General features: G+C 41.2%; 1 protein-coding gene across 7 annotated transcripts in view; it reads left to right on the forward strand.

Moving 5' to 3' along the window:
* LOC144819488 (myb-related transcription factor, partner of profilin-like) overlaps positions 1-23,022 on the forward strand; it is a 522,799-nt gene that overhangs the window by 186,809 nt on the left and 312,968 nt on the right. For all 7 annotated transcript variants that reach the window (XR_013607400.1, XR_013607401.1, XR_013607399.1 and 4 more), the window contains one exon: positions 18,756-19,061. The gene's annotated coding sequence lies outside the window, so the exon portion shown is untranslated. The remainder of the gene's footprint in view (positions 1-18,755; positions 19,062-23,022) is intronic.

A 23,022-nucleotide genomic window follows, 5' to 3' on the forward strand; every position in this document is an offset into this window, starting at 1 on the left:
GATATGGACAGTATGTAATTTTAATGCTGCAACGATGCAGACCTGATGGAAGAAAACTGACAACTTTAATAAAAAATGTTGTGGCTTCTCAACTATCAATATCAGGAAGAACTTTTGTAACTGTAGCAGTTATTTTCCATGATGGTCCTTCTACAACATCAGGACATTAGACAGCTTATTTAAAATGTACAAAAGGCTGGACTCACTGTAATGATACTCAATTGATTTTTAAACAACGTTTGCCTTATGACTTACCAAATTCTTACCTAGTGTTTTTACAACCCAAATTTTAGGGAAAATAATTGGCCTGGGAAAATTACTGCTGTTAAGAAAGGGTAGTCTGGTGTTGAAAAGTACTTTGTGAGTGAGGGTGATGAGGTTAAAAAATTCTTGTAGTTGACGTAGAGGTAGTGTAAATGTATCAGATAGTGGGTGATGTGGCTATCACAGGAGATGGTGATCATCAGTGAGGCTTAGGTGTTTTAGATTTGTTGTAGTTCTTGGAGATGTTGGTGACATTTTTTATTCCCTTGTAGAGGTTTCTTTTAATGGTATACAGCTCCTTGGTAAGATAAAGGATGAGCAGAGTGTGATCGGCAAACCAGATGATGTTGAAGTTCTGATAGCATGCTAATTGTTTAAGGTTCTATGTACATGATAAATAGCATCGGTGGAGGTATAACCTTTGTTAGCTGGTACAAAAGATGTTGGTACTTTTGATTCAGAAGGTTGGGAAACGGACGCTTAAGAGTACTATTGAGTATTTTCCAAACTAAGGATTTCACACATACTATTTGACCATGAAGAATGGTATTTGAAAAAAAAATGACTATTTCGGGTAAATGTTGTTAGCATATGTTTGTACATTACTTTATTTAGAGTGTATAAAAAAGCAGTAATAATGTTTTGTTACTTTGTGATTGTTGGTAATATCCCTTACTTACGTAAAAAATTGCTGTTCGAAAAAGACATTTAAGAAATGTTTTTTTCTAATTGTTACATTCATAATGAAAATGTTGAATGGGTTTTTTAAAGACAATCTTATTGATTGTCCTTCTTTTTGCCCGCTGTTATATGATGAGTACTATTGACTCACTGTTTTCAGTGAAATTCAATATATTCTGGGAACAGCAAAAAAAAATCATAACATATTGTACAAATTATTTTGTATTGTAAAATATATATTATAACTCAATTTTTTCTTCTCTTCCACAGATATTATATTTATTAAAAATATATTATTAACTTTTTATTACTTATAAGGTGAGTATGTCAAACAAAAAATACTTTCTCATCACTCTCTTACTTCTCTTTACCTTTTTCACTTTCTTCAGTTTGTCTCTTACTCCACTTTCTTTGCTCATGTTACTCTCCTTCACTCACTCTCTTTACTCCCCTTAATTCACCTTTATACTCCTTCTCTCGCCATCAGTACCCTTCCCTCACCCTCACTTACCTTCTCCTGCTCCCTCTTTCCTCTCTGTGACCCTCACTTCTCTTTTCTTTCTACCTCCATCACTACCCTTCTTTTGCTCTATCCCTCACTCTTTTCTCTCTCCCCCTCACTCTCTTTCCTTCACACCAACCCTCACTCACTTTCAATCACTCCCCTTCACTTATTCCCTCACTTCATTTTGCTCACTCCCATTCCTTTATTCCCTCTCTCACTCCCCTTTCCTCCATCCGTCTCTAAGTCTCTTCCTCTGTCTCAGTCACTAAAACTGCCTCACTCTCTCACAGTCCCTCACTCTCCCTCTCTTTCTCTCTCTCACTGTCTCCCTCTCTCTCCACCAATCTTCCTTTTCTTTCCTCTCTCTTTCCATAAATTCTTCTCTCACTCACTACTTTTTCCTCTATCTTAATATGCATCTTTTTCCCTCACTGTCACTGACCTTCACTCAATCTCACTCCTCTTCTCCTACTTCATATTCTCCTCTCTGTGCATCACTCCCATACCCTTTCACCTGCTCCCATTCCCTAAATCCCCCTCACTCTCTTTCCCTCACTCCATCCGTCAGTCCTCTTCCCTTACTTCCCTTTCCTCATTCACTTTTGCTAACTCCCATTCGTTTAGTCCCCCACTCCCCTTCACTCCATTTCTCTCTCCCTCTCTTCCTCTGTCTCACTCAGTCTAACCGCCTCACTCCTTCTCAGTCACTCACTCTCCCTCTGTTTCTCTCTCACTCTCTCTCTCTCTCCCTCACCCTCACCCTTCCTGTCTTTCTCTTTCTGTTTCCTTCACTCCTACTTTATCCCTCAGTCCCCTTTCCTCTCTCTTAGGGCCATATGTAACAAGCCCAAACGGGTTCGCAAATGCCGAAATTCGCAGAATTCCTGCATTTGCTAACCCATTTTCGCTAAATGGTATGTATGAAACAATTTTGGTGCAAAATAAGGAGTCGCAAAATTTGCCATTCCTTATTTTGCGATTGTATTTAAGGAATTGCAAATTTTGCGATTCCTTAAATGCAATGTATCAAGGAAAAAAAAATACCAAAATGCCCTTAAGGAATCGCAAATTACCACCAACTTCTAGTTGGTGGTAAGTTGCTAATTCTTTTTAAAAAGCATTTTTTTAAATCAAAAGGTGCCATGTGACACCATGTATGTGCGCCATATGCGCACACATGTCATTTTCAGGGGTGCAGCAGGGTGTCCTTTGGACACCCCTACACCCTTGAAAATATTCTCAATTTGCGATTAGCAAATTGCTAATCGCACATTTCCCCTTCATTCCTATGGGCCTCCTGGCCCATAGAAATGAATGGGAAATTATTCCATAATTGCGATTAGCAATTTTCTAATCGCAATTAAGGAATTCTAAGGAATCGCTAAATAGAAGCGATTTTCTACATACATACCATTTTGCAATTTCTAAATAGCAATTCCTTAAAAATCGCTGTTTAGGAATCGCAAAACGGAATGTTGATACATATGGCCCCTAATCTCCTTCCTTCTCTCTCATTCCCCTTTCATCACCCTCATACCCTTTCTCTCACTGTTACTGCCTATAACTCACCCTCAGTACTTTTCCCTCACTCACCTTCCATCACTCCCCTTCCTTCACTCCTCTTTCCTGACTCCCTCACTCCATCTCACTTACTCCCCTTCGTTTATTCCTTCCCTAACTTTTTTTCATCCATTTTTCTCTCCCTGTTTCCCTCTGTCTCACTCACTCTACCTGCCTCGCTCCTTCTCAGTTCCTTCCTCTCTCCCTTACCCTTAAACTCCTTTCCTCTCTCTTTCTATCACTCCTCCTCTCTTCCTCACTCACTGTCCCTCTCTCTTAATTTTCTTCCTTCTTCCTCATTCATCTTCCCTCACCCTCATACTCCTTCCCTAACTGTCACTGCCCTTCACTCACCGTCACTCCCTTTCCCCCTCTGTACTTCATCCTATCTGTATTTCTCACCCCTTCACTTTCCCGCTCCCTTTTCCTCACCCCCCCTCATTCTGCTTCTCTCACTCCCCTTCCCTCACTGTCCTTCCTTTACTCCTCTTTCGTCACTCCCTCACTCCATCTCACTTACTCCCCTTCGTTCACTCCCTCACTCACTTTTTTTTCATCCATGTTTCTCTCCCTGTCTCACTCACTCTAACTGCCTCACTCCTTGTCAGTTCCTTGCTCTCCCTCTCTCTCACTCTCTCCCTCTCTCTCCTTTACCCTTAATCTTCTTTCCTCGCTCTTTCTATCACTCCTCCTCTCTCTCTCACTCACTTTCCCTCTCTCTTAATTTTCTTCCTTCTCCCTCATTCCCCTTCCCTCACCCTCATACCCCTTCCCTAACTGTCACTGCCCTTCACTCACCGTCACTCCCCTTCCCCCACTCCACTTCCTCCTGTCTGTATTTCTCACCCTTTCACTTTCCTGCTACATTTTCCTCACTCTCCCTCGCTCTCCTTCTCTCACTCCATTCCTTACTCCCCTTCTCTCACTTCCCTCTAATAACTCCCTCCATCCCCTCACTCCACTTCTCTCTCCCTCACTCCCCATCTCTCACTTTCCCTTACCCCCCCTTTTCTCATCCTTATACCCCTTCCCTCACCATTACTCCACTTCTCTTACCTTCACTCCCTTTGCCCTGCTCTACTTCTCCCTCTCTGTCTCTTACTCCCCTTCCCTGTCTCCGTCCCCTGCTCCCCTTTTCTCACTCTTCCTCCCTCACTTTCCTTTCCTTACTGGCCTTCCCTTACTCTTTCACTCCCCTTACCTCACTCCCTTACCCTTAGTCCCCTTGTGCATTGCAGTCGCGCGAGTTATAGTTAGCTGAACTAACTATAACGGGGGAATTTCAAAGGTTTTGTATGAGTGAAATGTCCAGCTAACTATAACATGTGTGAAACCTATTGTTTTTTCAGTGAATATATATATATGTATTTATATGTTAGTTTTACTAATAATATGGCACTAGCTCATCATATGCTTAAAGTCTTTGTTTTAAAAATTGCAAAAGGCTTTGTCACTTTCCAGATCATCATGGATGACACTTTGCTATTCCAATGCTTAAATACTTTGCTAGAAAAATAAACATTTGAGGTGAGTAGATTCAGATTGTCGTAGAGTGCTCTGTATTAAGGACTATCAGAGCTCTCTGATTCCTTCTTTGCATAGATTATATTTCACTCTTGGCCTGACAGGTATTGTCTTGATGTATATAGATCAACATACCAGTACATTGATATTTCTTGAGGACCTGAACCTTAAAGATAGTCAGCATTTCAAATGGGAGTTTTCTTTAAAAAACATACAAATTAACTGCATTCAAAATTTGTTTAAAAGATACAATTAATTTAAATTTAAAATGTTCATATTTATTAAAACACCAAATATATAATGTTTTCGGAGGCTAGTATATTTATGTTTAATACAACTCTATTTAATTATATCATGCACAAAATGTTAGACAAATAAAAATAAATTACATAATTAAAAAGTTGCTACAAAATATGTGATTATAAATCGATTTTATATGAAAACTCAGAAAAAGATGGAATCGTTTAATAGTAAATAAATATAACATTTATTTTAAATACACCCACACCTCAAATACATCACAACATGTTCTCTAAAGAAAATCAAGTATTGAATATTATCTAAAAAGTTTAAACAATCATTAAAACCTTTAAAAATAATTCTATAAATTACATAAACAATCATAACATATATGTAAAATTCAATCATGAAAAAATAACAAAGAAAACATTTTTTATCACAATCCTACAACACTTGGAAAAATACATAATTAAATGTGGGATAAGATGGCAAGATGTTTTTTTTCATCCATTCCCAAATTATTGGGGGAAGGGCATATATAGTTGGGAGAGTGGAATCATATTTACTATTATAACTCCAGTCCCATAATCATTGGATAACGTTTTTTTTGGGAAGGTAAGATTTACTATATTAACTCCAGTACAGGAGAACGTGTGGGTTGGAGGTGGGATGCATATATAGGTGAGTTGCATGTTTACTATTTTAACTTTAGTCCTACAAACATTGGGTAATATGCATAAATATTGGGGGGTACGCTTTCTGTATAACTCATGTCCTAGAAACATTTCAGTATGTGCATATATTTGGGACTCGGATTTAACTCCAGTTGACAAATAATGATGAAAGTACATATAATTAGTAAACAGGGTTCAAATGTACTGTTCTAAATCCAGCTCCACTCACTTTGGGCAAAGTGCATGCATAGGGGTGGCGCAGAATTAGTATTCTAATGCAAGCGAAATTTCAATTGGGAAAAGTGCAAAGGGCCTTGGAATTAGATTTACTATGCTAACTCCAGGTCCATTACCTGGAAAGAAAATATATTAGGGGCTGGTTTACTTTTCTAACTGTACTCCTGCTAGCTTTGAGGAGAGTGCATAAAAGGAATAGGGAGGGTCAGATTTACTGCTAATAACAATGGCGAAAATGTGTGTATCTTAGAAGTCAGAATTATTATTCTATCGCCTTTGTATCTAACATTGGGCAATTCCAAACATGTTTTTGTTTCTCTAAATCAACTTTTTATGTATTAAAAAAATATTTTAAAAATCCAAACCCAGTCCTATAAGATAGATAGATAACCTTTATTACAGTTAACTAAAATCTTTAAAAGGATTTGACAGTACAGTGAAGTAATGAAAAAAACAGCACGAAAGAAAGCAGAATAAAGTATAGGTGGGCCAACATTCACTGTAAAAAAAAAAAGACATTACACAACTTGAATGCTTAAAAAACACAAATAGCTCACATCCATAGAAGGATCCAAGGACATTTCACAAATTATAAGCTTCAAATAGTACATGACGGTGAAATGGAATAGACTTGAAATGTCAGTACCAAGAAAAAGCAGGAATGAATATGTTGAGTTCATTATTTCACATACCGATTAGCTTCAGTTTCAAATACAAGATTAAACTAGAATTTCATTTGAAACTATCTCAGCCTATAAAATAGCAGTTCACTGAGCAATGACCATCATCATGAGCCTCCCTTCCTCATTAGCACCCAGTCCTATAAAGTTGGTAACCTATTAAAAAAGAAGGAAAAAAAAGACTCTTCCATTTTTTAATCTATGTCCAAGTGTAGTATTGTTTTAACAAGTAGCTTCCATTGCTGTTTGGTGTGCTAGAGAGCTAGAGAATAAACAGAAACAGTCATTGTATATACTTCCTGCACATTTGCACACCTGCCTAAAGGGAGGGGAAGACCCCCCCCCGCTCTCATGCACTGTGTTGTGCAACCCACAGATGCTGGTATCCAGTTAGAGCAATTGAGTGGGTCTTATTCATTAGAAGAAGAAACCTAGGTGGTTAGCTTTGTGAAGTACTGCATCATTTGACTCCATTGTGTTGTAAATTTGTAGTCTTAATGGCTTATGTTGTAGGTCACTTTCTACACTGCAATTACATTCCACAGCCTAGCGAACAAGAGGGAAATGGGTGGTGCCTTAATCCTCTTCCAAAAGATGGTAAAAAGTTGACTCACTTTTATTAACATTTGGAAGAGGATTGCCCAATAATGTGAGGTGAGCCCGTTTAGACTGTCTCCATGCAGATCTAGGAAGGTAGTCTTGGGGTCTGCGTGAACTGGAAACCCCAGTCCCTCCGACGTGTCTTAGGACTTCATTTCAAAATATTTAAATTACCTCTCAGGACCACCATAATTTTAGGAAGCTTTCCCTTGCATACCACCATTGCCAACAAATCTCAGATGCAGTCAGCAAGATGCAATGTAGAATACTTTGATCCTTTATAATTAGTGCATTGCTATATATGTTTCTGAATGACTTTAGAATGTCTTCCAGGAGGATTCCGACACCTCAGCTTCATTAGAACTTTCTCTCTGTAGTTCATACACCCATATATGCTGACAGAACAATTTTGGCCACCACCTACTCACTTTTAACATTTTACTTAGATTGGAAATGAGTCCTTAAGATTATGAATAGGACTGTGCTAGGTATCGTACCTGTAACTGTCTTTATGGAACTTCATGAGGTCACTGCAGGCCAAACCTCCCTGCCCCCTCGAACCACCAGGGTATCCGAGCCTGTCCCCAGGCCCTCACAAAGACAATCAGGTGCTTCTGCAGTAACTGTATATTTGATATTAGGATACTGACTAGGAGCCAGTGAAATAGGCACAAGACTTTCTGTAATATAGTCATCTTAAGGAAAGGAACTATTAAGTGGGTGCCTCCAAAGCAAGTCTCCGTGTATTTGTTTGAGAAGTTAAGCCAGTTGGCGTCTCTTCAGCTTTCCACACTCTCGGTTAAGTGCAACCATAAGTATCAGTTTGGGTGAACTTCCTATTTGATGGAGTAATGCACTAGAGGTATGTGACTGCTTGTATCTAGGAAGACATCCAGGACTCTCCCAATTCATGTGTTTAGCACATGGAACAAAATGCACCCGTAAGTCTGAAATTGATGCAAAGTGGCATTTTGTGCTAAAATATAGTGCTAAAGGGCATTTTGCCTTTTGTATAATTATAATATACAATATAGTATAATATAATTGTACATAATTTTGAATAATTTCCACAAAATTCTGCATAATTATCACCCTTAATGTTTACCTCATTTACTGGTACTACTAATAAAGCCTTTAGCTCCTAATTAGAGCTGGACAAATGGACTTTTCTAAGAATGCTTGAATGCCTTCAGGACATACCATGAATTTGGAATACTATGAATTAAAGTAGTCACCAAATGTTGTATCTCCTGTTCCCGGCCACTGGTCCTGGCTAGGCTGCCCAGAATGGAGGTGTTGGTCCACTCACGTGAGCCTGGGGTCTTGCTGCTTCCAACAGCCGTACACTATTTATCTGTTGGAATTTCTATCTTCTTGAACCATGATACATTCCTGATGAGCGTCTCTTTACCTTGGCTGGCAGTTACCATGGTGCATTGTCAGCAGTGATTACCCACTGGCTTTCTTCATAGGGTGAGCAGAATATCCACCTACGGCGGTGGTCTTGCATCAGTACTCAATCCCCTGGAGTCAAGCTCAGGATGTGAGTGAGCCCTCCTCTTTCAACTCATATTGTCATTGGTTCACTGTCTCCTTGCTTGCCTGGGTGCCTACCGGGTCGCACTCAGGTGCTTTCCACTTTGGGTAAGCTGGGATCATGTCACGCCTTGGCCCCCTCAACATCATAGCCCACAGTGAGGATTAAGTATTGCAGTGCAGAGTTCTGCGTCAGGCTCTGAGGAACCTTCTTGAACAGAAGTTTGCAGCATATTATTGAAGATTCGCATAAAGCCCTCCATGTCACCATTGGCTTGTGACCACTAGGGAGTTATCTTCTGCTGATTTATTTCAAGGTGTTGAACGAATTCTTGTAACATGCGGGCACACGCATTATTAGTTTTTGCATTCGCAAACGGTGCGATTCGCAGAAATTGGCCGTTTGCGAATGCAAAATTGAATTTTGGGATGCATTAATGTTAACGTTCAAATCGCAATTTTAGGAATCGCAATATTCTTAGCGATTTCTAAAATTATTCGCAAAAATTAAGGAATCGCATATTCAATACAAAAAAGTGCATGCATGAAAAATCGCAATTTGCGATTTTATTACAAATTGCAAATTGCGATTCTTATTTTTAGAAGAGGTCTGAGGTGGTGGTATTTTTTTTTTCCTGACAGTGAATCAGGTGAAAGTGATCTGAAAGGCATATAAGGGGAACACCAATGCATCTTACATCCATTCACTATGGCTGCAGTCATTGTAGTTGCACGTAGGATGAGGTTGAGAGCTGCTGCTAGGAGGAGAAGGATGATTAGTGAAAGAATTTTTAGATTGCGCATAACATTATTAGGGCAGACTGAGCCAGAGATATATGATAAGTATATGCTCAATGGTGATTCTATTTTAGAGTTGATTGCAGATTTGGACCCAATTTTGCAGAAGCAGACACATAGGACCCAAGCCATTATTCCTACTCATGTTCAGGTACTTTGTTCGCTCCACCTTCTTGCCTCGGGGTCTTTCCAGGGTGTCATAGCCATTGCTGGTGGGGTCTCCCAGAGTTCACTGTCTAGGTTTTTTAATAATTTTCTAGATGCTATGTTGCAAAGGATAAGGCATTACATTACTTTCCCTACAACTGCACAGGAATTGCTTCAAACCAAGTTAGACTTCTACAACTTGGCACATTTCCCACATGTCATAGGCTGCATAGATGGCACACATATTCCTATTTGTCCTCCTTCTGACAATGAGTACATTTTCCGCAATAGGAAATGTTACCATTCTCTCAACATTCAAGCTATATGTAACTCCAAAACTTTTATCACTGATCTAGTTGCTAGCTTCCTTGGAAGTGCCCATGATTCCTACTTTTTTAGACACAGTGCTATTCATGGTAGACTGCTGGATGGAGAATTTGGTGATGGTTATTTGCTTGGTAAGTGATTTTTATGGAGTTAAATTTAAGTAGTGACAAAATACTTACCATTAACACTAATAGATTTTTATTCCACCTTTTCATGTACTGTAGGTGATAGTGCTTATGGTGTCAGATCATTCATACTCACACCTTATCTGACTCCTACTACTCGCAAAGAGAAACAGTACAACCATGCCCATATTTCAACTCGCAATGTCATTGAAAGAACTTTTGGAGTTATGAAATCTAGATTTCGCATACTACATAAAACAGGAGGTGCCTTACAATATCGCCCTGAAGTTTGCTGTAAGATAGTTGCAACATGTGCCATGCTGCACAACGTATCAACTGAGAGAGGACTTGAATTGGATTTTGAGGATGTCTTGCAAAACAATGACAACCAACCCCAACAACCCCAGCCAGAATACATGGACCAGACGCTGCAGAGGGTAGGAGAAGGAGGGCAGAGATCACACAACATTACTTTTAATACAGGTATGACACTTACAATACTTATATTTTGGTGACATGTTCTGTTTATTAAGGTAAATGTGCAATGAATTTAAACAAAAATGGAGACATCATAATGGCTCTTTGATGAAGTAAATTTACATGTATTGTGTTGAAAAAAACTTTTGCAAAGCATAAATCTTATGATGACAAATGTATCGTGTCACTTATTGAAACATGCTATTTCCTTCTTCCTCTCACCCCTAAGGCTTTACTTGTGACATTGTCAGTGCGCTTGGTCATGCTGGTTCCTTTGGAACTGTTCCTATTGCTGCGGCGTTCCACTACTTGACCACTACTCCTTTGCTTGGCTATATCTGCCCCACCATAAATGACCTCCTCTTCCACAGGCATTTCATTATTTCTCACAACTTGCATGTTATTTGTTAAAGTCATGAGTGAGGACATTCCCCTGGAAACATCATCACAGCACTTTGTCAGGCCCTTCTGCATGGCAACTGCATTCTTGACAAGCTGTGCAGTGCTCATGCACATTCTAGTCATTTCCCTACTACATGCTTGCATAGAGTTGTTTGACAGTTTTGACCTTTTAGATTGACATACATATTGTGCCTTCGTTGTTGCACACATGGAATCAATGGAAGCTACTATTGGGTCCAGTTTTTGAGAAGACACCACATGGGCATTTTCCATGACTGAAGACATTTGTGTTAAACTGCTACTGATGGCACTGAAATCTTCACTCATGTTACTTATTTTGTTTTTAATGATCCTAATGTCTTTTCCTTGCAGACGCTGAATTTTTAAAAGCTTCAATTCAACCACACTGGCACTGGTGTCATCATCATTATTTGATCTGCGCTGGCCATGACGTGTTCTGCGCCTAAAAAATTGCTGCAATCTATGACGTCTGCCAAGCTGTCTTTGAGGAGGAGCAGGGTTTTGTGGAGTAACTTGGACTTAAACAGTATCATTTTGTGGTACATCGCTGTCTGACTCTGGTAGTTGACGTACTGTGTCGTGGATTACTTCTCTGGACTGTTGGTGAGGATGCTTCAGAATGATTCTCAACAGAATTCAGCAAATCCTCAGTAAAAGACTCAGCAAAGTCTAGGAAATCTGTGTCCAGGTCTGCATCTATGGTTAAAAGAGTGCAGAAATGTGGTTACTATGTGTGAAATGTACTTTATGTCGCATTAAATAAAGTACTTCATTTGTATATTCAAAACATGTTTCCAGCCTACTTTTGTTGCCTATTACTATATATAATTTGTTTTTTTAATACACTCAATTAACAAATGTTTTCTGCAAAAGATCAAGAACAAACTACAAGTACCATGATGCATTGCAGCTAATATCAAAAGTACTATTGCTCTCACATCCATAGGTTAAACATTTAAGCATATAGTGAAACAAATCAACATCACTTATGATGTAGTTTGAAATGGCCAGCAGAGACAAACATTGCATCTAAAAACACAGAAAGCATCTTTACCTTGTGAAGTTCCTGGAAGCTCTGAGGAGTCAATGTCTATTAATCCAATCACCGCTTCTGTGGAAAGGGTTCCTTCAACAAGGTCCTCAAGGGGTGTAGTTGGCTTGTCTTTGGGAGTTGCTCCACCGGTCTTTCTGGCAGACTTTATGCGGGACGCAAGTCTTTCTTTTGCGCGACTGCGCAGATCATACCCTCTTTTTTGCAGGTTGGTGATGTCTCTGTGTGCTACTCCTACTGCATTAACTTTGGCTTGTATTGCCAGCCAAAGTTTCCTTTTCACCCCTTCAGGCACCTTAAGGGACTGCTTGCCAAACAACTGATCCTTTCTCGCTGTCACCTCTTCTATAAGAATCTCTAACTCCTGTTCACTAAATTTCACTTTTCTTTTCCTTGCATGCTGCTCTTCAGACACATTTTGAGAATCCATTGCTTTAAAGGTAAAAACTGGCTCCTCCACTACCAACAGGCACAGCTCCAACTGCCAGAAGTCTCTCCTGCAGTTCAAATGCAGAATCAGGTGCATTTGATTGCTTCCCTAGCTTCCTGGCAGTAATTGTATTGAGATGCATCATGTGTGCAATCTCGCAATTGCGAATTCGTAAATAAGAATTTGCATTTTAATGCGATTCGGTAAAAATTGCGATTTTTACCGAATCTCATAAAATTTGCGAAAAAAATGATGCATTCCATTTTGCGATTCCTTATTTGCGATTCCCTAAATTTCGCAAATAAGGAATCGCAAAATGTACCGATGATGCATGTGCCCGAAGTTCCTAGGAAGGATGGCCCATTATCAGTTAAACCATGGAATATTTGATATGTCCATACATCATTAACATTGTGAGGCATCCCTCTGGAAAATGACCAAAATCAAGGCTGACTTTTGTATCTATGGTTAAAAGAGTGCAGAAATGTGGTTACTATGTGTGAAATGTACTTTATGTCGCATTAAATAAAGTACTTCATTTGTATATTCAAAACATGTTTCCAGCCTACTTTTGTTGCCTATTACTATATATAATTTGTTTTTTTAATACACTCAATTAACAAATGTTTTCTGCAAAAGATCAAGAACAAACTACAAGTACCATGATGCATTGCAGCTAATATCAAAAGTACTATTGCTCTCACATCCATAGGTTAAACATTTAAGCATATAGTGAAACAAATCAACATCACTTATGATGTAGTTTGAAATGGCCAGCAGAGACAAACATTGCATCTAAAAACACAGAAAGCATCTTTACCTTGTGAAGTTCCTGGAAGCTCTGAGGAGTCAATGTCTATTAATCCAATCACCGCTTCTGTGGAAAGGGTTCCTTCAACAAGGTCCTCAAGGGGTGTAGTTGGCTTGTCTTTGGGAGTTGCTCCACCGGTCTTTCTGGCAGACTTTATGTGGGACGCAAGTCTTTCTTTTGCGCGACTGCGCAGATCATACCCTCTTTTTTGCAGGTTGGTGATGTCTCTGTGTGCTACTCCTACTGCATTAACTTTGGCTTGTATTGCCAGCCAAAGTTTCCTTTTCACCCCTTCAGGCACCTTAAGGGACTGCTTGCCAAACAACTGATCCTTTCTCGCTGTCACCTCTTCTATAAGAATCTCTAACTCCTGTTCACTAAATTTCACTTTTCTTTTCCTTGCATGCTGCTCTTCAGACACATTTTGAGAATCCATTGCTTTAAAGGTAAAAACTGGCTCCTCCACTACCAACAGGCACAGCTCCAACTGCCAGAAGTCTCTCCTGCAGTTCAAATGCAGAATCAGGTGCATTTGATTGCTTCCCTAGCTTCCTGGCAGTAATTGTATTGAGATGCATCATGTGTGCAATCTCGCAATTGCGAATTCGTAAATAAGAATTTGCATTTTAATGCGATTCGGTAAAAATTGCGATTTTTACCGAATCTCATAAAATTTGCGAAAAAAATGATGCATTCCATTTTGCGATTCCTTATTTGCGATTCCCTAAATTTCGCAAATAAGGAATCGCAAAATGTACCGATGATGCATGTGCCCGAAGTTCCTAGGAAGGATGGCCCATTATCAGTTAAACCATGGAATATTTGATATGTCCATACATCATTAACATTGTGAGGCATCCCTCTGGAAAATGACCAAAATCAAGGCTGACTTTTGTCTACTGTGAATCGTAGTGGTCCTCTGTGGCTACTGGGGCATTAGGCTCTGCTCCACTTGTCAGCTGGCATGCCTAGCATTATTATATCATTTCAACAACAGCTTCTTCAAGCACAGCTGAGCCTTCATTTTTGCTCCCCTAGATGTCCCATATGGGCCAACTCCTCAACTCAATGGGTCATTGAGGCTGGCACCACTTTGTGGTGTCCACGTAGCAGTACCAAGTGTGACTCTTAGTTCATTTCTGAAGTTCCTGAGGTGCGCCTGCTTGTTGTTGTCAGTGCCCATTCACTATTTGGCATCCCCCAGAAATGTCTACTAGATTCCGTCTTGAAGAGTGGTGATTTCTACTAGGTTCCGTCTTGAAGAGTGGTGGTGACCTACTGGAGCAATTCACCTGTGTCTGTCTCTTGGTGGATTTCCTGCATGCTTAGTGCCACCAGGCATACCCCTCGACTCACCAGTCATAGGTACATCTTCATTCTGAGAGGAGTCATGTGCTGGAGGGTCCATACAGTTTGAAGGATGATCTGCGAGGAAGTCTGCTGGATTCATGATTCTGGGGTGGTAAATTGTTGAACTGGTTTCTGTCCTTGCAGTTCGCCCAAATTTGTTGTTTTTACCGATCACCTGCTTTTTAAAGTTTTTACTAATCGTAAGCCTCACTACTGGTTTCTCACCTGTGGTAATCACAAGGCAAATGGACTGTGCATGTTTACCATCAGTGTCCAGCTTTTAGGATTAGACCGCTGTGACACAGCAAGGGTAAGGGGCACTTGGCTGGTTACATGTGTGTGGGTTGTGCATGGGAGGATTGGAGGATACTGTTGTGCACAGCCCTGTAACAGCACACAGGTAGCCTGGCACAACAGGAACTCTGCAGGATTAGATATTAACCTGGGATAAGCCTTATAAGGGTAGTATATACTAATAGGGAAAGTCAGTGTGCTTTATTATTTTGCCTGTAAGTGGCACCCCATTATACACATAGGGATAGAACTGCCTCAAAGTGTATTCCACTCCCCCTTGCCCTACACAGACCATTGGCATCTTGAATTGGAGTGTAACCTGTGCGAACAAAAACAAATATGTAACTTTCAGCATGATAACTGTACATCTTATGGGTCATCAGACTTTCAATATTTCCCTGGCTCAACTCAGGATCAGAGCCCAGGCGTTGTGTCAGCCTGCTGTGCTGAGTTAATTACATTTTCCCCAGCAGCAAGAACAAAGACCGTCCCACACAAACGTTGTAATCAGCAGTACTTATCCCAGCTCCTGAGGAGGAAAGGGGTGGGGTGGAATGATCTGCATCAATAGCTCAGCACACATACTGTACCAGGATGGCCCTCCCCAAGCCCACTGAACAAAGGAGAGTGCCCAGACAACTGACGCCAACCCAGAGGTGGTCCCTCTTTGAGATCAGGGCCCAGGGGATGGTACAAAGAAGCTGCTGATTTGTAAGCTGGGGGAGAGGGGGTACATGGGGCCACCTCCCCATTCTTCCAACTCACCAGGGGGCCCCATCCCCAAGTGTATTCATACTTACAGCGGTCTGAACCCCCAACTTGGACCCCCGAGTGCTTGAGGATGCGGGGAAGCACCATCACACACAGAAAGTATTGGAGATAGGAGAGTGTTGTTGCATTCTCCCGTAGGAGCCTGGAGGAGCTCAGGACCCCATCCCTGGGCCCCAAGTCAACCTGAAGTACTAAAACCTCCCCACATGGTCCACTCTCTATGCTCCCCATACCGATGTCTGAGGAGGCGGGAGGAGGCCACACACCCTGCATGTCCTCCTGCTGGAGTGGGCAGACTCAATTGGAGGCCCATAGCTCCCCCAGCAGTACCCGATTATGCTGCCGGTGCAGGCAGCTGGCGAGGGCAGCCAGCGGTGGACTACCCGATCTGCTCTCCAACCAGGGAAATCCATGGGTGCCTGGGTGGGACGTGGTCCCCCCCCAATCACAAAAGTAAATGTGGTACAAGGCCACTTCTAAAAAGCAAAAACAAAAGGAAAAATACCAATGCAGCTCTCCCATAATGCCTTACATCATTTCATAATTCCCATATCTGAGGATGATGGAACCACCACTAAATTAATCAGCACAGCACAGCTTTTCTTTCAAGGATACTTTCTAAGTCCTCACCCTAAGTTGTGGGTGACCCTAAAATTATCACCTCCCCTGGATTTTCAATGTCTTTTCAAGCATTTGTTTGCTCTACATCCAGGAATGTTATGACCTCTGGTTGACATGTTCATGGTGACATTCTGGGAGGCAGGAAAATACATTCATGTAATGATGTTGTTTCGCCATCTAGGGGTTGCCTGTATAGTTTCAATTTGATACTGTCTCAATGTAGGGTTGGAATCAAATGCCTTGAGAATTAAATAAATGCTGTTATTTTTCTTCTCATAAATGCTTTGTTGGTTCACTATAATAATTGGACATATCATAAAAATTCACCATAATGATCCTTAATTCTTTGTTCATCACTGCAGTAATGAAGATGATTCCAGCTATAGATATCTAAAAGTGGTTTAATATAAAACAACATGATTAACCTCACTTGGTATGGTTAGGTTACCCCTCTAGGGAGTCAACAGGTATTACACAATGTCATCTATGGTATGTTCTGTCTGCCAATGTATATTTTTCAAAATGACTGCATATCATTTGGTAGTGTATGAGAAAACTATACTCCTTTTTCTAAAGAAAACGTACTGACCAACTGGACAATCATTTATTGGGTGTTATTATTTGTGCCATTGATCGGTGATTACTAGCCCACACCACCTCCCTTGAGTAATCCTTGGACGGCTCCACTTCATTACCCTGTGAGAGTCAAGTGCTACAATGGGGTGTTTGGTTGCCATTGAGGACAATTGTGGACCTACTACTTGTGATGGCCACACAATTAATAGCCCAATTTCCAACATAAATAATATTAAACCTGTACTGTTGCAGTTGCATTGCACAACTGTCAATCCTGGGGAGGGGCGGGGGTGTATCATGGTGCCACCTAACCGGGAGACTTGTGATTGATGATCAGTGATTATGCTGAACGGCCTTCCGCATAGGTATAGATGGAAATGCCCGCAGCCCCACTTGATTGCTGGAGCTTCCGTCTTGATTTGAGCATATTGGGCCTTGGCAGCAGTGAGGGTTTGGCTAGCAAGTGCAATGGGTGCCCATCATCCTGGTTCCAGTTTTTCCCCGCCGTTCAAAGTGTTTCATGCTTCTGTCTTCATGAGTATACAGAGCAGCTCCACCGGGGTCCCTAGGCTGAAGATGAACAAGCCAATTTATATGGCCATCCAAAGGAAACTACTTATTTCCTTGGGGTGTTTGGGGTCAGGGCCCTGCTGGATTTCCTGTGACTTTTACATAGCGCTGAATGCTCCAGTTCAGTCAGATGTCAGCAGAATCTAGTGTGGGGTCTGATGACAGCTGTCTGCATTGGTTGGGGGAAGCTTCTGGTAGCATATTGAGAGGTTCAACACAAAGGTCCTCATCACCGGTGTAATGCACTGCCTCGCAGGGGTGAAGACCTGCTCAGCTGTGTGCAGTGAATTTAGTCCCACTCAGACTTATACCAAGTGGTACTAGCCATGAGTTAGCAGATCTCCTTCATTTATAGCCGGTAGCTGTGGCCAGCTATGGGGTGCATAGATGATTGTGGGGTGAAGGTCCGATGGATTGAGCAATCATTGACTTCTGACTGTGTTAACCTTAAAGAGTTAAATTTTTCTCTTTTGCCAACTCAGAATTAATGACAGGGTCCCTATGAATATTGGCCTACTACCCCCACTGTCCACTACATGACATATATCTCCTAGTTCCAAACCCATTTCTATGTGTGTATGGTCTAAACGCAATATGTCTGTTGTACTTGCGTTCACTTTGACATTGAGAAGGGCTAGGGACTCAATAAGGTAGTCTATACATGAACATGTGGAGTAGGCATGAGGAAAAAAGTAGTCATCCTTCACCTCTGGATGGGGGTTTCACTATAGATCCAGCAACCCCTGGTAGAGTAAGTTGTGTTTTAGTTTTCCAGACACAGTCCCCATGCCAGTGGTAGGTCTGTAGGTCCCCTCTAGATTGTAATGAAATGCCAGGTTGAATTCCCCTCCCACTATCCCTTTTGGCAAGCAGAGTCCCCAAATATCCAGACAGAAAATATGCCTGCAAAGTGTTAGGGGCTTGGAGATTCAGGAAGACATAGGACTGTTGATTGAGTGGGTTGGACACTGACATAGCAGGTCTCTTTATCTCTCCTGACTTTGAGACTATCCCTGCTCATGTGACTCCTGCAAAGGACCACCACTACTGATGTTGTTGTCTTTGTTGTAGCCCAGTATTAGATGTGCACCCTCTAGAGTTTGCAGAGGGTAAGAGAGTGAAGGATGGCAGCTTATAAGGCAGTCATTCAAAAGGTGGAAGTGAATGTGGTTGTTGAATGGAAACTGACTGTGCCTCCTTGAGTTCCAAGAAAAAGGGGCAAAATATTGACTAGGTTATTGCTGTCTGAAGATTATTATTTGTTTTTTTTGCCTTTTTTGTAAATGGTTTTCTTTTGAGAAAGATTATGTAACTTGAACAAAATATTAGAATCAAATCAGTGCCTCTGACTAGGGGTGGGCAACATATTCTGTTCCATCAACTAAACTGGTGGAATTATGACAACTCTTTATTACTCTCCTAATGCAGATGTTTGGTCAAATTCAGCCATTTACCTCACTGCTGATTTTTTTTTTGCACACAGCTCCGGGATGGGAAATTGCCCAGCGGAGTGAAATTTAGCAACCAATAGCCCGATTGCTGTCATCATGTGCGTTGTCATGACCATTCATGGTGAAAAGGCTGCCGCTTGAGAAGAAAATCTACTCCATTGGCAGAAAAATCAACTTGAGTAGCAGCACCCTCTGGTGCACTGTGTGCTGCGATTTGTGCTGAACATTCGGTGTGGAACAAGCTCCTAGTGCTGAATCACTGCACGAGCAGCACGATGTACCTATTACCACTCGTTGGCAGAACTCCACAGAACATCGCTGACTTTTTCTCAAATTCCGTAAGTTATACCTAACACTTTCTCTGACACACTCTAACTTCCCTACCATTAACAATCCATTTTCTCTCTGTTTGGATAATGTTACCTTTGAAAAACTGAACTAAGGCATTTTTGAGGAACATAAACCATTTTGTTGCTAGTCTTTGAGATCTATGCATGGTGCAAATAAAAGCAACAATAACAAATAAGAAATGAGACTAGAACACATTTAAAAACAGTGGGTATTTTGTCAAAGGGTATTTGGCGAAATGCATTTTCGATCTGAATTTTTATGACTGATTCAAGACAACATAAAATGGCAAAAGAATGTTAAGCTTGTCATAATAATGGGATGTGACTAACAAATACAACTATAGTCAAATGGAAATGTCTGCAACACCCTGAATATCCTGCTAACATAAATCTATTAATGTCTAGAAAGGGCTATTTCTAAATAAGTAAACATTTGCCTGGGACATCAGTACGGGATTGGGGATGTATATATAAATACCTATTTTGCACTGAAACCTCTATCCTGGCACAAAATACAGTTGTTGACCTTCAGTGATGTTCTGGTACTTTTATATAATAAAATTAATGTGATCTCTATGGATAAAACATCATGCCCACTTCATCATTTAGAGTCCTTTTTTAAAAATTATTTTTATTGAATAAACAGTAAATAATAACAAAATACAGTGCAGTATCATTAATGTGGAACAAGTACAGTGCATTTGTAAAATAGCAATCTTCACTTTACTTAGGACCAAATTTTTCATATCATTACTTATGAACTCCATTGCGTTGTGAACTTTAATCTCCCAAGTTTCCTCTTTCTCGCGGGGTAGAGTCATTGAATGGTGTGCATATTATCCCTCTACATTTGTTCCAGGCTCCCCAGATCTTAGACCATTTTTGTGGGCATCCTCTCCCCTCCTATATCACCCTTTCTGCCTGCATGCACCAATCCATATCTGTCTCCCAACCTCTGAATTTGAGTCCGGCAACTCCTTTCCACGTTCTTGCTATGTTACACTTCCCTACCATACATCCAATGGAGACCCAAATATGCTCAGCTTGCGATAGGTTTGTTGCATCCCAAATGTTGAGAAGGCACAATCTGGGCGAGACCGCCATTGTTTTTTGACAAGTTACCAACAGTGTCATTGTTAACTTCTCCCGATATATCTGGTGAATCGGGCACTCCCACCATTGATGCATGTACGACCCTCTCTGGCCACACCCTGTTGGACACAGTGGGGAACCCAGGGCGCTCATCTTAACCAGTGCAGAACTTGTGTTTTATGCTCTATGCAGGATTTTAAGTTGGATACATTTAAAGCAGGATCGAATCGCCACCTCCCGGGGGGATGCCAGTGCCTCCTGCCATTCTTTGTCGCTTATATCCCCTATGCCCTCCACCCATTTTGTACGTGTTTTCCCACCTGTGTCAGGTGTGTTATTTAGTATTTTTTATATGTCAGAGATATCGCCCATTCCTTGAGGTAATCGTCAATGAGTCTATCCTCTAAGGGCGAGGAGGCCGGGAGATCAGTCCCTTTGGGTATTGCCCTGCACAATGCATTGTGGACTTGAAGCTATCTAAAGGTTTTGCCAACACTCAATTCATAATCCCGTTGGAGGTCATTGACGAGGACCACTTTCCCTCCCACTCACATATCGCCAACTCTTGAAAGACCTATTAAGTCCCGTTTATCAAATCCTGGGTATTTTGCTAACATCCCCAATCAGTCTGTCTCTAACAAGGCGGTGGCCTGTGTAAACTTATATTTCCACCCCAAAGTGGTTGTTGCCTCATGCCAGAAATTGACTGTAGTTTAGGTTGGTATGTATATTGGTGTGTTTTTCACTCCACCATAAGTTGCTCTTGGGTAATTACCAGGGGTCATATTGTAACTTTCCATCCTATAAGCCAGTTTGTGTCCCGGCTGGTGAACCCAGTGATTTGTGACTACTAGTTGGGAGGAAAAGACACACAATTGATGGACGGAATGCAGATCAAATCAAAATATTCACCCCCAGTCAACAGATCTGGGTTAAATCCAGCATTCTTTTGCTCACCATGCCACTCCAGTTTACTAGCTGAGAGGCCCAGTAATAGCATTTAATTACTGATAGGGCTATTCTTCCATTATATCATCCTTTAATAAGTTTGGTCAATGCTATGCGCAGGGTACCATTATTCCACAGCAGTGTGCGCACCTCTGATTCTATTGTTTGAACGTATTCGGCAGGGACTAAATATAGTGTATTCTGTAAAGCGCAGACAAAGCAGGGAAGTGCCATCATTCCAATGTTGCACGTTGTCACGTAAGCGACATAGTGGAGGAGCCAGGTTTTTATAGTAGAATACAGTTCGATAAGTTGTGACATAAATCCCTAAATACCGAAATCCGTCGGTAACTTTCCTAGCACCACAGCCCCAGGGCGGGGCATTCTCCGCATAGAACGTATACCAGCGACTTGTCCCATTTGATAGTGGACCCTGAGTACTTTTGGAAGAGGGTGAATATATCTAATATTCTATGTATTTAAAAATATGGTCTGGCCAAATGGAGCAAAATATCATCGGCATATAGGGAGATTACATCCTCCCATCCTGCTGTCCAATTAAGTCCTCAGATGAGAGGATCTACCCTGATTGCCAGAGGTTCGAGGACCAGTGCAAAAATCAAGGGGGAGAGTGGACAACCATGCCTCGTCCCCTTCTGTAATGTAAACACTGTTGGTCACCCACAATGTACCATGACTTGGGCCAGAGGTTCCGAGTAAAGAAGCCGTACCCAGAATAGAAATCTCTCTCCAAACCCAAATTGTTCAAGAGTCGTAAATAAAAAGAGACATTTGATCATGTCATATGCCATTTTTGCGTCAAGAGACATTATCACTGCCTCCTCTCTAATCGTCTCAACCCTGCACAGGACACCGTGGAGTTGCCGCAGGTTAAGAGCTGTATTCCTGCCTGCCATAAAACTATATTGATCGGGGTGCATCAGCTTGTGGAGCAGAGGTGACAAAGGCTTAGCCAGTATCTTGGCTACGATTTTAACTTCCGGGTCTAGGAGGGAGATGGGCCTGTATGAACCACATTTTTAGGGGGGCTTTCCTTTTTTGTTGTGTATTACCATGATATTGGCCAATCTTTGTGCTTCTGGCAGGATACTATTTATTACGCTTTCTTAATACATTCTAATAAGATATGGGGCAATTGTGGATGCATTTATTTTATAAAGTTCAATTGGAAGACCACCCGGACCCATAGCCTTGCCTGATTGAAGTGCTCCTATTGCCTTGGCTACCTCTTCACTCGTCAAGAGTGAATCTAACTCCTCGACATCTGAGCCCTCAAGAACAGAAAGCCCAAGAGTGGCCAACAATTCCTGTGCTTTGCTATATGTGGAGGCCCTTGTAGATGTATAGATCTGTTTAAGGTTGTCTGCAAACGCCTCCCCTATTCTGGTTCTATCTTGTAAGCGTGTACCATCACAGTTCACAATCTAAAACACCCATCTATTGGCTTTTTCTTGCTTGTCCAGCCAAGCTAACAATTTGTCCGCCTTATCACCCGTTTAGTATATACGATATTGTGTGGCACAGTATTGAGCATTAGCTGCGTCATTGGCAATATCCCTATGTTCTTTTTGCTTCATAAGCAGTCCATGTTGGGTATCAGGAGCGCTCACTATTATTAAGTCACATTCAAGTTGGTTAATTTCTCCCTCTATCTCTTGTAGTTGCTTTCTTTTTTCCTTTTTATGTCCAGCAATCACTGAGACACCCTGTCCTCTCACCACTGTCTTGTAGGCCTCCCACAACACTTTGGCCGATTCTACTGATCCGTAATTTTCTTTCAAATTGTTTTTTGGTAGTCTCCGGAAGTTCCTCCCGTACTGTTGGCACCTTTAAGTTCCAGGAGTTAAGTACCATCTCATAACGTATGACAAAGGGAGTGCCTTCATAC

The sequence above is a fragment of the Lissotriton helveticus genome, chromosome 2_1 (assembly GCF_964261635.1).
Source record: "Lissotriton helveticus chromosome 2_1, aLisHel1.1, whole genome shotgun sequence".
Taxonomy (NCBI): domain Eukaryota; kingdom Metazoa; phylum Chordata; class Amphibia; order Caudata; family Salamandridae; genus Lissotriton; species Lissotriton helveticus.